Below are 14,791 nucleotides of genomic sequence, written 5' to 3' on the forward strand. Positions count from 1 at the left end.
TGGTCCAGCAAAGCCTTTCTGTCATATTTTATCTTGATTCTAAATTGTTCCAAACTCTTAGGAGTTGAACTTAGATGGAGCCCAATGGACACACATTTTATTGTCCACCCTCTTTATATTACAAAACAAATGTGTTTTCTATCTGCATGTTTCTCGACTGAAAAGAAACTCTCACATCCAACAAAGCAAAAGCTGATGATTTTCACAAAAGCAAACTGGAAACAGCTTGGAGACTTTAAGGAATTTTTTAAAGCTCTTCGCTCAGTATGACTCTTTATGTTTGGGAATGTATAATTCAAAACTGGCCTGATAGGACTAACATCCAGCATTGAGTGTTTCCCATCACCAAACACTGTCATAATATTTTGATGCACTTGCAGCCAAGAACTCCCAGGTCAAGTCCACCTTTTACGGTATGAATGACGAACTGTAGATAGGAGTCGCTTCTTTGAAAAGTTCAGCCGAGGTTTTCCAGTTGCACTAATAATACAGCAGAGAGTGCCATCTAGTGGGCTCTGTTTCATGGAGCTGCACATTGAGAACTTTCCACTGAGGTACATCAAAGGTCAAAGCCGCCTCAGCGGTGAAGTCCACTGTGGTATCAAGGTCATGTCATATCAATGGGGGGCTTAGCCTTTGAAATAGGAGGCAGCTATGTATGAACAAGGGGTCATCTGATGTCAGCGGGACTGAATTATTAAAAGCAGGGAGCAGATGAACATTTGCTCGTATGCCTCTGGTATCATGTAAGAAACTGGACCTTGAAGATAGAAGTGGGGAAAACTGGACAAAAACTGGTATCTTGGCAGAACATCAACTGAATCTCGCCTTGCACTGTGCGCCAAATGACATCAACCAGTGTGTTGTATAGAGATGGAAATTTCTAACCTAATTTTCATGGAGGAAAGAGTTTAGCTTTAGGGCAGAAAAGACCATTTTGGATTCAGCAGCTAGTCCCGCTAATGCTCTCTGCCTGTCCCGAATCCCTCCGCTGTCTGTGGGCAGAGAGCCGGGAGACTGGAGCCACCGAGACCCTAGCGAGGGCGCCAGACTCGGTTCCCTCGCCCACCCAAATTCAATTCCCTTTTTCCCCTCCACTGCTACCGTCCATACCTCAACCTCTGGAGCCAACGGGCCGGCCTGGCTCCTCCATCCCTATTTTGACAAGCGCTTCAGACATAATGTCACGGGAAACCACGACGCCTGCCAGGAATGCTAACTAACCATAACACCAATTAGTCAGCAGGAGAAAGAGCTTCAGCACTGTACTTTAAACAGGGGGTGCCACCGGTCCGGCCATTGTGGGGAGACTTGGACCCCGTCCTGATTGGGAAAGGGGGAAAAAAAAAAGAACGGTGGAAAGTAAAGACCCCCTTTTTGGGACGGCGGGGTTAACAGCGGGGCTTTTAACGGGTGGGTTCAGTTTCATATGTTTCCTCCCTGAGGTTTCCCCTCCCCAGTTATCATTGATACGATCTGTGGCAGAGGGGTTAGGTCTCCCATAACTGTTTAATGGTTTCATCGCCTGGATCCGGAGACATCTCACAACAAATAAAACCCCCTTAACTTACTTGAAGGCTTTTTTTTTTTGAGCAAATGTTTTGCTTTGCTGAACCTTTTAGCCACATCTTCAGCCAGCAAAGTTCTTCTTGCCAAGCTACTGATGGTTGCGTTTTAGCCTTTTAGAATTATCACCTGAGGATTTGTCATCACTTGCATCCGATCTGCCTCTTTGCAAAACACATTACTGGAAAGCAAAGCAAAGAGCAGATTTCAATGGAATTTTCAGGGAAAGTTGCTAATGAGACACGGACCAGGTGGATAGACTTTTGAGAAGCTTCAATGTTCTGGGTCCAGGAAGTCTGTGAAGGACACATTGGTGATTGAGGAAACGGTTTGTGGTAACACGCAACACCCCTTGTTGCATGTTACATATTTGGGTGGGTGATATGGTTTTGTCACCAGGCGACGTGTTTGTGTTTATTTATCCATGTCTTACGAATCCGTTGTTATTTGTGTATATGTATGATGATCTTCTGCTTTTATTCTTCCATAAGCCACATGATTCATATGATTTTACCATAAGCCAGGAGGAGGTTCAATCTGACAAAATCTACCTAGTGAGGTCAATGTGTAGCATCTGACGTCCAGGAAAATCTGTAATGTTGCTGTTGAACAAAGACGGCTTTTGCCCGCAGAATCTGGTCATTTTTTTTTTTTTTTTTTTCTTTTTTTATGGGTACACAATTTTTTGTTGCTGCTTACTTTTTTCTTTTTTCGTATTGTTTCTTGGTGATTAAAAACTGCACTTTTTAGACATCCTTTTTTTGTTTTCATCTCTCAAACGTATTTATTTTGTGCAGACAAGGGCTGGAACTTAGGGGGTTTGTTCGTGAACTTTGTGTGTGGACTTTGGTTTCGAGTGATTGGGACATGCGCCGTTCGCGAGTAGATGTGTATTGTTGTTGAACTTCTTTGTTATTTTTCTATAATAATACATTTGATTGTTATCGGAATGGATTGAAAATTTTGTTGGCAATTGGCCTCGAGTTATTTGCAGCACCATGGTCAAATGATTCTGAACAGCACACGCCAATGTCCTTAAGTTAACGGGTTTGTGCCGTCCCCCTTGTGGAGGTTGTGTGGAGGCAGATCGTAACACAGCGTTAGCTTGACTACACTGGCTGCCTATCCAACAGAGATTGATGGGTACATCACTGACACAGAGAGTGAAACTCTGAAGAAAAGAAACGGCTTATCAGTGAGCAAAGTCAATAAACAAATAAAGGATGACATGTGAAAATATTTTTATTTTTTATTTTACTAGTAGCCACACACATCTAAACAATGTTGGGGTCTTTTATCTCTGCATGTCTTTGGACTGTGGGGGGAAACCAGTGTGTCAAGGGGACACTAAAACAACAAGAGTGATAACACACAAGCTCCACACGCACAAGGCAAACGTTCGCGCCGAGCTGTATTTGAACCCGTGACCCCCCTCCTTGTGAGGCTGAGGCCATGACGTGGTTTTCCTGCTTTTCTGTCGAGGTCACATACGGATGAAAGTTGCACTAAATGACTGTATATAGAATATTTTTGAGCAACCAATTTTTATGTATTTTCTATTGTCGACTGAGTCTCAGAGGGAAACTCCTCCAGCCAGACTCATCCTCAGTCACGAAGCCAGTTATTTGCTTTGATTGGCCGGACGCGTCTTGTGAGGAAAGGCAGAAATCATCCCCTGAACAATTTGTCTTCAATTCCCCTCAATCTGCTCCGAACACGGTCCAGGCTGTAAAAATACATTTTGCATGAAATTCTCTTGTTAAATATACAAAGCCCAGTTCACTCAACTGGGTATTCATCAAATCACATTTCAGAGGTGCATGGAGCAGAACAATAAGTTGGAACCCAGACCGCTGAAATCATTGCACTGTCATTATGATTTAAGCCTTGGTTTATTTGTTTCTACCCGCAGAAACAGGAATATCAGAGGGTTTGGTTTTACCAAAGTGGACGATGGAAAGCCGGCAATTTTCATTATGTCGTACTGCTGACCTGTCTGAGCTGCTGCCCTCGTGTTTTTTGGCAAAAACTGAAACATTGATGTACTTGTACGTAGAAATGCTCGGCCTGATGGACATGAATGCATGACCCGCTGGGCTGCAGTTTCAGGGCGGAGAATTCCCTCTCCACATGATCGTCCTGGAGCCTGTCGAGGGGGAATTCTGAGCTATTTCAAGAACTAGAGTCAAAATTCATTCAAGCTGATTTTCATTTATTTTATTCTGTCTTCACTACCCAATAGTGAACTTAAACACTAAATCAAGGGCTTTGCTTTTAAGCTAAGCTCTGTCCCCAGGACTCATCCTGTCATCACACTGTCAATAGTAAAAGGAAGCTTCATTTAGCGCTGTCTCCGTTTTCAATGAAACCTCACTACATTTTAAACTCTTTTTTTTTTTTCAAAAGGGATGACAACAACATTGTGAACAAGTGCTGTGAGAGTGAGAAAACAGTCCCATTCAAATATTAATGTGTTGGAAAAAAAACAGGTAGAAAATCTGCTTTGAGTTCCAAACTGCCGTAGAAAGGAAAGAATTAAGATATGTTTTTATGGAATGACGCGAGTCAGGTCACACATTGAAAGTTGCCCACAACTAACATAGAAAAGTGGGAACTAAACATCTGACCTGTTCCTCTCTGTAGTGTTTATGTGACGTACTGTAAAGATCGCTGAATACACACAATACAGTGCAGAGAGAGGGTCGGTGTCAGAGGCAGGGCGAAGGTTAAGGCAATGTTCCTCCTCTTGGCCACAGCGTGGATTTGACTTTCAACAACTTTGGAATTGTTGGCAACTTTTTCTCTTCTGATGATTGTTCCTGGTGACAGTGGCAATGTCACACTGGAAGAGAGTTGAGGGATGGGTTGAGGCACACATTTACTTCAGAGTATTTACGTCAGTTACATCAAGCTTAAATCGGAATTTTTGGACAAGACCCCTCCATCTCCAACAACAAGATACACACTGGTGCGTGATGTTTCCTCTTTGGTCTGATGGAGCTCATGATCCAAGTATCATTGTGTCCCCCCCGCAACAAAGCTTGCTGGTGAATGGGAGGACACAATGTCACCAACTGTGGATGCATCAAATGGGACACAGACATGATATATAAACCTGATGGTCATCTTCTGACCACTTCTGGAAAAGTGGCTGAATTGTGAACAACGCGGCGTGTTTTGGTTTGAAGCAGACTAGTGGCTCAAAAGCAGGAGCTGGAACAATTTATGCAACAAGTTGTGTTTTTCCTCTTGCGTCCGGAACGGACATATTTAATCAATATTAAAATCAGCTGAGGGGAACTTGGTCAAGAGCATATTTTACAGCCGTTCTTTTACGTCCCAATGACTCGGACATCATGTTGGAAGTCATCATGCCAGTATAACCTCATAAAGGCAGTTATATTTCAAGGACAATACATATAAAGATGGTGTTTTATTCATACGCTGTTTGTCTAAGAAGAAGAGTGAAGTTGTTCATTAGTGCAATGAAAAACTCCAAACAATGAATAACACACATTTTGGTGACACTAGTTCAGTACTGGTGGCATATGGAACCAAAACATTCATTTATCTTCAGTTTAGTCCCTATTTAAAGATGCACAAAGCTGTTCAATAAAGCAGCCAAGATGATTCCAAGATGGCAAATATTAAATGTGTATTTTTTCATTGCAATCAATTCTAGTTTTGATGAAAAACATCAGCAATTTCTATCTCTAAACACAAGATAGCATCTGGATGTATTTATTTATTTATTCAATAGGTTTTGCGCAGCTATGAGGTTCATTTTTTTATGCAAACATTCATTTAGAATTGATGAACCATTGGTTGTTCCACAACTGCAAATCTTCTCTCCATCAATAGCATCACCATAAATCTTATGACAAAAAAATAAAAACGTAGGAAACAAAATACATTACCAAAAATTTCATTTATATTATGCAGGAGGTTACTCATCATATTCATGCAGAATAATTGTGAAAGTCACAAGAATCTGAAGGTGGTAACTCTAGAATGTAGGAATCTCAGCTGTAAAAGTGGCTCTGCGCTGGAAAGACTGAGATACAAAACTGATTCTTGAGTGCAGACTTGCACTCTCCAGGAGAGATAGAGTTGGACCCAGACTTCTCTAGCTTGTTCACTGCAGGTGCTGTGAAAGTTCATACAGTGAATGGCATGACTGGCGGAAATAGTACGCATCGATGACGAAAAACACATTGAAATAAGTTCTCTGATCTGTGTTTGGGAGGAGAACAACTCAGCAAAAGACACTGCAACGCATCAACGTTGCCAATGGAGCCCTACGCCACTCTCAAACATCAGTTCTGTGCATACTGCCTCCAGCTGACCGGAGGGAGCACTGAAAAAACGGGACGCAGTGCTGAGGGTTGACATGTTTTGTTTTGAACTTCACCTTTAATTCACCCAAAATTATTTGAATTCCACACTGCGGGACTAATGAAGGTCATACAGTATAATCTAAAATATTCAGGTCAGATTGAATGTTGCGTACTTTTTAGTTTTTGTCTACACGTTTCAATTCCAAGTGCGTGAAGCTGTTACAGGAGTGAAGACAGAAGATGTTTCAGGCTCTGAATGACCATGCCACGCTGCTAGTCCGAAAACAACTCCACGGTCCCAGTGAGAAAATTACATTTACATACATACACATACAAACTTGTTTAAACAAACACACAGTCATAACGTGACACAGTTCATATATCTGTTTGTCCTCACGTCCACCAGACAGACGCCTCTGGGTCCTCGTCCCAACATAGTCAGTTTATACAGCGTCAGATTTATGGCGCCGCTGTGTTCATCCAAAACAGCATCTCAAACTCTCTTGTTCCCACAGTCGTGCGTTCTTCAGAGAGGTGATTCGTGAAGGTTTTTGCAATATCAGAGCAGCCCAGTCGGAGGACGCTAGACGTGTAGGTTTAGAACGTTTCACGGGTCCAACGGGAGAATAAATCAAATGCAGTTTTCCTCCAGTAAAAGAAAATCAAAAGACAGTGGGAAAAAACTGGCAACTGAAGAAACAAACTTGGAAAATAAAATGCATGCAAGAAATTTTTAAGGTCCCTTCAGAGTTATTGTGATATTTACAACAGCAACAGTTCGTGCAGCGGAAAATCATGAAACACATCTGATGACAGGGTGAAAAAAACACAGCCTGACAACAATCGCCGGCCATGCAGGACAGATTTTGAGACTTGAGCTTATTAATGGCTAAAAAAAAAAAAGTTTTGTTTTCATCTTTACTGGACTCAATGTATTACGGTTGTAGGGGAAAAAAAACTTGCCAATGCCAGAATGACAGAGACATGTGACCATGGTGACAGCAAAGGTCGTAGGTTAGAGTGCCACCTCCACACACTTAGTTCTCAGGTTGTCAGTACTTGGACCATCTCAAAAAATAGTGCAATCTGCCCAAACAAACTTTCATAGTCAGTCAACAACACGAAAAATCCTGCTCCACTGAGACAAAGTGCTGAGCTATTCTCCATTGAGCGCCATCCTAAGTAAGGGAGAGTCAGGGGACTGCTGCCGAACCACATATCTGATCTGAAAAAAGTTTGGACCGTGAGTAAGAAGACAGGTTGTTGTGTCAGGGGAGGACCAGGTTAGGAACTGTAACTGTTGTGAGGGGCCATCATCAAAAGAAAGACAGTGATGAATAAAAAAAAAAATATCCAAAATACATACTTAAGTCAGAAGGACAAAATGAACCTAAAAGCATTAAATGTAAGTAAGGATATTAAGAGGTGTAAATATAAACCTATTGAAATATTTTTATTTCATATGCATTTAATTTGCATATAAATCAAAATAACTATGGACCAGACGTTTCAGATAAAAAGGAAATTTATTTCAAAATATATTTTCAATATTCCTTCCATGTATTTTGAGGAACAAGAAAAACACACAAAAATGGCCAACATTTTCATCTTATAACATAAACATGATATATTGACTGCTGAAGTGGTGGTGGTAGTGACTAAAACAAAAAAGAACAAAAAAGGCAACGTATCAGTTATGGTTTTAGTTTGGACAAAAGTGTAGAAAAGTGTCAGGTGTGATGAAAGGGAAAGTGTTCAAAAGGGTGGTGAGGCCAGCAATGTTGCATGGTTTGGAAACAGTGGCACTGAGGAAAAGACAGGGGTCAGAGCTGGAGGTAGCAGAGATGAAGATGCTGAGCTTCTCTCTGGGAGTGAGCAGGATGGATAGGATCAGGAAGCAGTAGATCAGAGGGACAGCACATGTGGTCAGGTGTTTAGGAGACAAAGTCAGAGGCTAGATTGAAATGGTTTGGACATGTACAGAGGAGAGAGAGCCAGTACATTGGTAGGAAGATGTTGAGGTTGGAACTACCAGGCAGAAGGTGGAGAGGAAGGCCAAAGAGGAGCTTGATGGAGGTGGTGAAGGAGGACATGAGGTTTGTAGGTTTGAGAGAAGAGGAAGCAGAGGACAGGGTGAGATGGAGGAAGATGATCCTCTGTGGCCACCCCTGAAGGGAGAAGCCGAAAGAGAAAGAAGAAGTTCTGTTCCTCTTAAATTAAGTTAGTCTGACATCAAAAGGGCCACAACAATACAGGCATTGGGCCGCATATGGCCCCTGGGCCGCACTTTGCCCAGGTCTGCCTTATGGTATACACACAAGAGCGTGACGATTTGACACCTCAAGACGTCTTCTTCCTCTAAAATATAAGTCAAGGCGACTCAGATGGCCGACTCCCGGTCCCCTTGGCAGAAAGCCACGTTGGCTTTAAAAATAGTGACTGTTAAAAACTGCTGCCTGTTCTAGCTCTCTTCATTGACTCTCAGTCCCCTTCTGCCATCCAACAAAAAGCCATGCCAGCCTTGTTCAACGCATCAGGCACTCAGATGTACACAGATACAATACTTTTGTTCCATGACAATATCAGATTAGGGATGATTTCGCAATCGGACGTATCCCATTGGAAGTCACAACACCACAGACCAAAACTCTCACCATTTCTTGGAAACTTGAATACAACTTCTGTGTTTATTGGCACGTTCATTGTGTAGTGCAGCCATGTGTACAAGAAATGCCTTGTGTATACAGGGTTTGACAATTGAAATGATCCACTAAGATGATAAATACCAGCAGATTTGGCTACAAAAGAGAAACTAATAATCAAGTTTGGCAAAACGGCAAGGCAGAAACACACACGGGAAGATGTTTCGTCCTGGAAAGATACAAACACTAATGGGCTTCCCAAAAAAATCAAGTCTTTCTTGAAGTCATGTGTTTTCAATCGCTCACATAGATATAAATTGAAATCCCAAAACAGCAGCGCAATATTAAATCTCAATAAAACGTATAGTGTGTGAAGCTCTCTGGCCAAAGCTAACAGATTGGACGGAGCCTCATGAGCGTCCAGGTTCTTTGTCAGCCTCCAAATCGGAAAAGGAGAGTCCAACATCAGGTCTTGGAGGGATGAAGGGGCGAGAGAAGGACACAAAGGGTCAATGGGACCTGCTCGCACCTTCTGACTGTCCAACACTCACTCTCCTTCATTCTTGATCCGCCGCCATCGCGTCCCCTCTTCGCTCCTCCTGCGTCATTTATTTTCTGTTTGCATGAACACACGTGTGTCAGCAATTACACACTTGTTTGAACTCATCAGAAACATATGCAGCAGAGTAGGTCTTTATATCGCTAAATTAATATTGAAACCAACCGTGCAGCAACACAAGCAGAATCAGATCAGCATCTGGGGCTAGTTTTAGCTGAAAGAAAGCAGCTCAGTGTGACACATACTCAAACTATAACAAAGCCGCTTAGAGGAAAATGATTTTATGAATAATAAAGTTAAGAATATCGACTTATTGCCACAGGTTTAAAACAAAAATAAACTCCAGCCTTTGTGCTTCAAACGTCAACTTCGCTTCTGACATACTTCCACACGAGCGTCGCTGTAGACGGTGAATCACTCGTGTGTTATTGTAGCTGACACTTTTTACCCTACACTCATGTCCAGTCTTACTTACACAACACTCTCTCCATCATCGTGCCACTCACACACACACACAGAGTTGAACTGTGAGGTCACACTACGTGAGAGCGCACTCGGCTACGGCCATTAAAATAGACCGAATGGCGATGCTCTGAAATACAAAGCAGTTGAGCGTAAATATAAAACAGAATCTGAGTAACCAAATAACAAAACAGCCAGTGATATAATAAATATCCCTGAGGGACTGCTGTTCCTCAACTTTTCAACAGAATTGGATGTTCCCTTCAGAGGTAAACAAGGTTACAAGAAACATTTGGCTGTGAATCACTGCACGCGCATGCGATGTCCAAAGTGAATAGTCCACTGGTTCATCTCTCAGTGGTCACCAATCTCTTATGACTAGTAATCACATAAAATCATAATAGAATTTAAAAAAAACAGACATATACATTTGGACACAACTACTTCATAGAAGCAGTAGCGTACAGTGTTTGCCAATGTTTGAGGAAATATAAGTAGCAATTGGAATAACAGCAATAAAAGAAACAGCATTGCTCTCACACAATACTTTAACTATTTAACTATTTCCTGTGTCATAACGCTGCAACCTTTACCAACACTTTATTCTACATGAAGTAAAAGTAAGGAGTGTATACATAGTGCTCATTGTAGGCTAGACTAGACTTGTCCTTGTGTCCTTGAGCTGGTAATTTCTTTGAATTTAATTTGCTGAACTGTATCTTTTCCATCTTATGTGACTCCTGACAAATGCACTGAACTGTCTCATGGGATGGGACCAACATGGGAATCTTCTTTTCCAAGAACCAAACCATGGCTCTGAGTAGGAGGAAAGGCACACTGTTGGTAGGTGATGAGCTTCCGCTCAAGGTGGAGTCATGGAGTAATAAAAAAAACATTGCTAAAGTGGAGTATTGCGTTTTATACTGACAACAAAGCATTGCATGTTGACGCGTACGCTCAGGCGTTTCAATGGACTACAGTGAATGTGTCGGTCCAGGTGGGAACAGTAAGAGGCACAGATGTCCCTGCGTCAGGCATCTTGTCAGATGATGCGAGGCATAGGAGGAAGCCCAGGGAAAGACCCAGGACATACAGGAGCAAGCATCTGGACTTTTTCCAGAACCAGCCTCGGGTAGCAGACCTCGCGATAATTGATAGTTGTTAGCCATATTTACTTCACTGTATGTTCATCATATTTATTTTTACCTCAAGCAAACGGACAGAATTCAAACAGACATGAATTCATGTGTGTTTGATAAGTAATATTCACCTGCAGAAGAAGCAGAATCTAAACTAACTTGTCTGAGAGCTGAAATCTTTTCAAGCACTGAAACACAAAAAATATATATTATTTCAGTCCGCCCCAATGCTCTTTGCTTCATAATATCATTTTACAATGACAGTTATTTCATAAAAAGTCGTATTTCATGTCACAGCTACGTTATTTTTCCATTTTCCATTTTCGGAACAGTATAAAATCCCAAACACCTTCATCATGCGGGACAGTGAAGGCATCGTGTCGCAGAGGATCTGACCTGGACAGGACTTGTTTCGCAGAGTCATGACGTCCAGGAGCAGCAATGTGTTTAATAAAAAAAAAAAAAAAGCCCAATGTGAAGGAAAAATAAAAGCTGCTTTTTCAGGTCGCCTGAGACAGCTGTGAAAACACGACACATAATCACGCCTGATTGGAGAAGTCGGGACACAGAAATCAACTTTCCAACGTCGCATGATTGTGATGCATAAAGCGGGTTGTTTTACTTTTAATGACCCGGGGCACAGCGCTGCCAACACAAGCCTGGCTCTGACTCTGCTGCAGAGATGAAGAGGTCTCTCTCCTCCCACAGAGTCTGGCTAAAACCGCTGAGACAAGCTGCTTAATGGCCTGCGCTTCTGGAGGCAACAGGAAGAAATCCATCTCCCTCTGCACTTTCTCCTCCCGCCTACCCTGCGTGTGCTCTTGTTTGTGGCAGACGTGCATCTCATGCAGTCGATTCGCTGCGTTGCGGGTCAGTGCCCTCCACATTCTGAGCGTCTCACCGCATGAGCTGCGTGTGACGTCAGTGTCAGAAACAGACAGAGGAATGTTGTTATTCACGGGCGTGTTTGTCTTAAGAAGAGGACACGCGGCTCATGTGCCCATAAAACATACAGGTAAGAGGAAGAAGTTTTCACTGCAGAAGAACTTTATGATGAATAATTTGTTTTTACGTCACTTATTTCCCATCTCTTTTTTTTTTCTTCTTGGAGCAGCACAAGATCAATTATCAAACTGGATAACTGCACCACAGTTTGCCAAAAAGTTGTCCCATCTAAACATGAAAATCATCCCAAAATGGAACGCAACAATGATGGTGCCTCCGTGAGGTTGGAGCAAAAGTCAAATTACAATTTCAACCTGATCTGAGGGATCGAAAAGCAGCAGAGAGGAGAATTTTTCTTTTCCTAGACAGGTCTGGGTGTCTCTAACAGCAGTCCATTTTGAAGTCCTGTAAGTCAACTTGAGTGTAGCTCGATGGACACGGTAGTAGCAGAGAAGAACATCTGAGTGAATCATGAATCTTGTTGACCGTGTTCTTACACTTCCTTGACCACTCTTTATGACTTCAGAAGGTTTCTGAACATCTAACTCGTAGTCAGTCATACCCCTCACTGTTGGCTTCCTTCAGTGATGTGGCAGTGGGCATGGAAAGCCTCGTCTGGGGTTATGTAGATCACAATATGAGCCTCTTTGAACATAACCCACAGCTTCATTTAGCTGCTCATTGTCAAGCTGGTTTTCAACTGGTTTGTTCAAATACACAAGTGATGAGCTGATGAGGCTTCATGAAACACTGTCCATATATTCAGTGCTCAGTAGGTGGTATATATATATATATATATATATATATATATATATATATATATATATATATATATATATATATATTATATATATATATATATATATATATATATATCCATTTCTATAAATGATGAATAAACATTGTGACTGGTTTAAGGGGTGTTGAAGAAAACAGAATACAGATTAGAATAAAAAGTCGTACTGGAACAAAAATGAAGTAAATTGTCAGGGGAAATGTTTATATTTCATACAAGAGGTCATGAATGAGCGGGGCATGCGACTTTGGATGTAAAATATTGAAATCAACAAGAGGATTAAATCTACAAAAGAAGGGAGGAATTAAGAGTTGTATCTGCTAGAGACAGGAAGCTAAACAGTAGCACCACTGCACCCACTGATGGGAGGAGGCACTTGTATTAGCACCATGAAGGCTAGCAAAGGTCTTATGAAGCTTCATGAAACAGTGTCCTCAGTATCACCAGGTGACACTCTCTGCTCTAAAAATCTTTGGATTTGAGCAAACATTTTTATTAAACTTCTTATTTTTAAATGAAGAGCTCCACCAACTCAGCTCTGACAATGAGAGCACTGTTTCATGAAGCCTCATCAGCCCTTCACTGATGACTGCATTTTTGAAAGACTTTTTTGGCGACAAGGAGGTGCATGGTTTGTTAGACATTGTAATGCAACGCTGAGAACGGGGTCTCAAACTCATGGTCTTGGGGTCAAATGTGAGCGGGCTGGATGATGTTATCTGGACTTACATGGGGCTGGAACAGGGACAACTTACATTGGCATTAAGAAAAGAATATTGGCTGAAAAAATAAATATAGAAATATTTTCTTATTTTTAATTTTAATACCTTCTAGTTTTCTACCTCAATACAAAAATGTTTGAGTCAATATTCCGTTTTTCAATTCCTATATTCTTTTTGTCAGCCAATATTTTTTTTTTCCAATGCCAATGTTCGTCTTTCGAGTTCTCTTCAAGGTGGCACTGTTTTAGCGTGGAGGGCAGGCAGTGGGACGGGGCGGGGTTTGCGCTCTGTCTGCATGTCATCTGCATATTGGTGTAACGTCCAGTGTTCGACAGTGTTCGGTGAAGCTCATACCGTTGGAGCGCCAGACATGACATGGCAAAAAAATAAAATAAAATCGTGGTCACGAAAAAAGTAAAATACGAATTTGAGGGAACAAAGTACTAAATTGTGGCCAAGTACATTCAACATATTTCACCATTTAGTCTAAAACAAATGAAAATGTATTTTCATGAATCAAATCAAAAGATATCAGAAAATGTGTGTGTGTATAAGTTTGACAAAGCTGTTGAAATTCTTTCTCATGTTATTCCATGCATCAACTTTAGATTCATTCAGTCACATAGTAACTTTTAATTTTGTCAAGAAATCACATTTCTCCTTCATTATTCTCAGAATAAAACCTGACCTAGTTATTTATCTATTTTTCTCTCAAAAAATATGACGACATGGCGCAGTCGAAGTCAAGATTCTGGAAATTCACCCAGTAGTTTTTCAAACTATCGGCAAGTTTTGACACCAATTATTCATATAAACCTTACAAAAAATGATGCAACCTTTACTTCCTTTTCGAAAACCCACCACATACTTCCAGTGATGCTATTCCAGCTTTATATTCAACTTTTATTCCGGCGAAACACTGATGTTAAAAACAGCTAATCATCTATAAGACACGAGCCCCAGAGTCTCGTCGAGTCAAAAATGAATTGACTCGTTTTCTCAGTGTTCCTTTACAATAAGTCCAGGGTGGTTTTGTTGCCAGAGTTGTTGTATTATTGGCATCGGGTCAAGTCCAGCGCACACGGCTGTTGGGCATGTGTGGGAGTTTGAAACTATATTAAACTTTCAGGCGCTGTATATTCTTCCACTCTAAAGTGAAGACGCATGAGTTGTCTGTGTAGGTGGATGCAGTATTGACACGAGGTGATGGACTCTCAGAGGAGACAAAGTTTCTAAAAGTCATTTAAATCAATTACGTATGTAGTGACTGAGAGGCCCTTTATTTATATATATATATATATATATATATATATATATATATATATATATATATATATATATATATCTCTTCATGTCTCTGCCTGAGGAACACTGAGCACCGTGACTCCACTGTAAATCCACTCTGGCTAATGGATTGGTTCCTGCACACTAACCTCTGTCCTGCTAAAGCTGCTGTGCCTTCCACCTGTTGGACCACCACTGCGCGTTTTACAGTGAAAACTGAAGCGCCAGTAAAAGTCTGCCCGTGCTAATCTGTGACGCTATTCATGAATCCTTGCTGAAAGCTTCATACCTTTTCTCCTAATGGGGCCTTAGTGGATCGGTGATTGTGAAGATGATGCA

Source organism: Synchiropus splendidus, chromosome 1 (genome assembly GCF_027744825.2).
Source record: "Synchiropus splendidus isolate RoL2022-P1 chromosome 1, RoL_Sspl_1.0, whole genome shotgun sequence".
In the NCBI taxonomy this organism is placed as follows: domain Eukaryota; kingdom Metazoa; phylum Chordata; class Actinopteri; order Syngnathiformes; family Callionymidae; genus Synchiropus; species Synchiropus splendidus.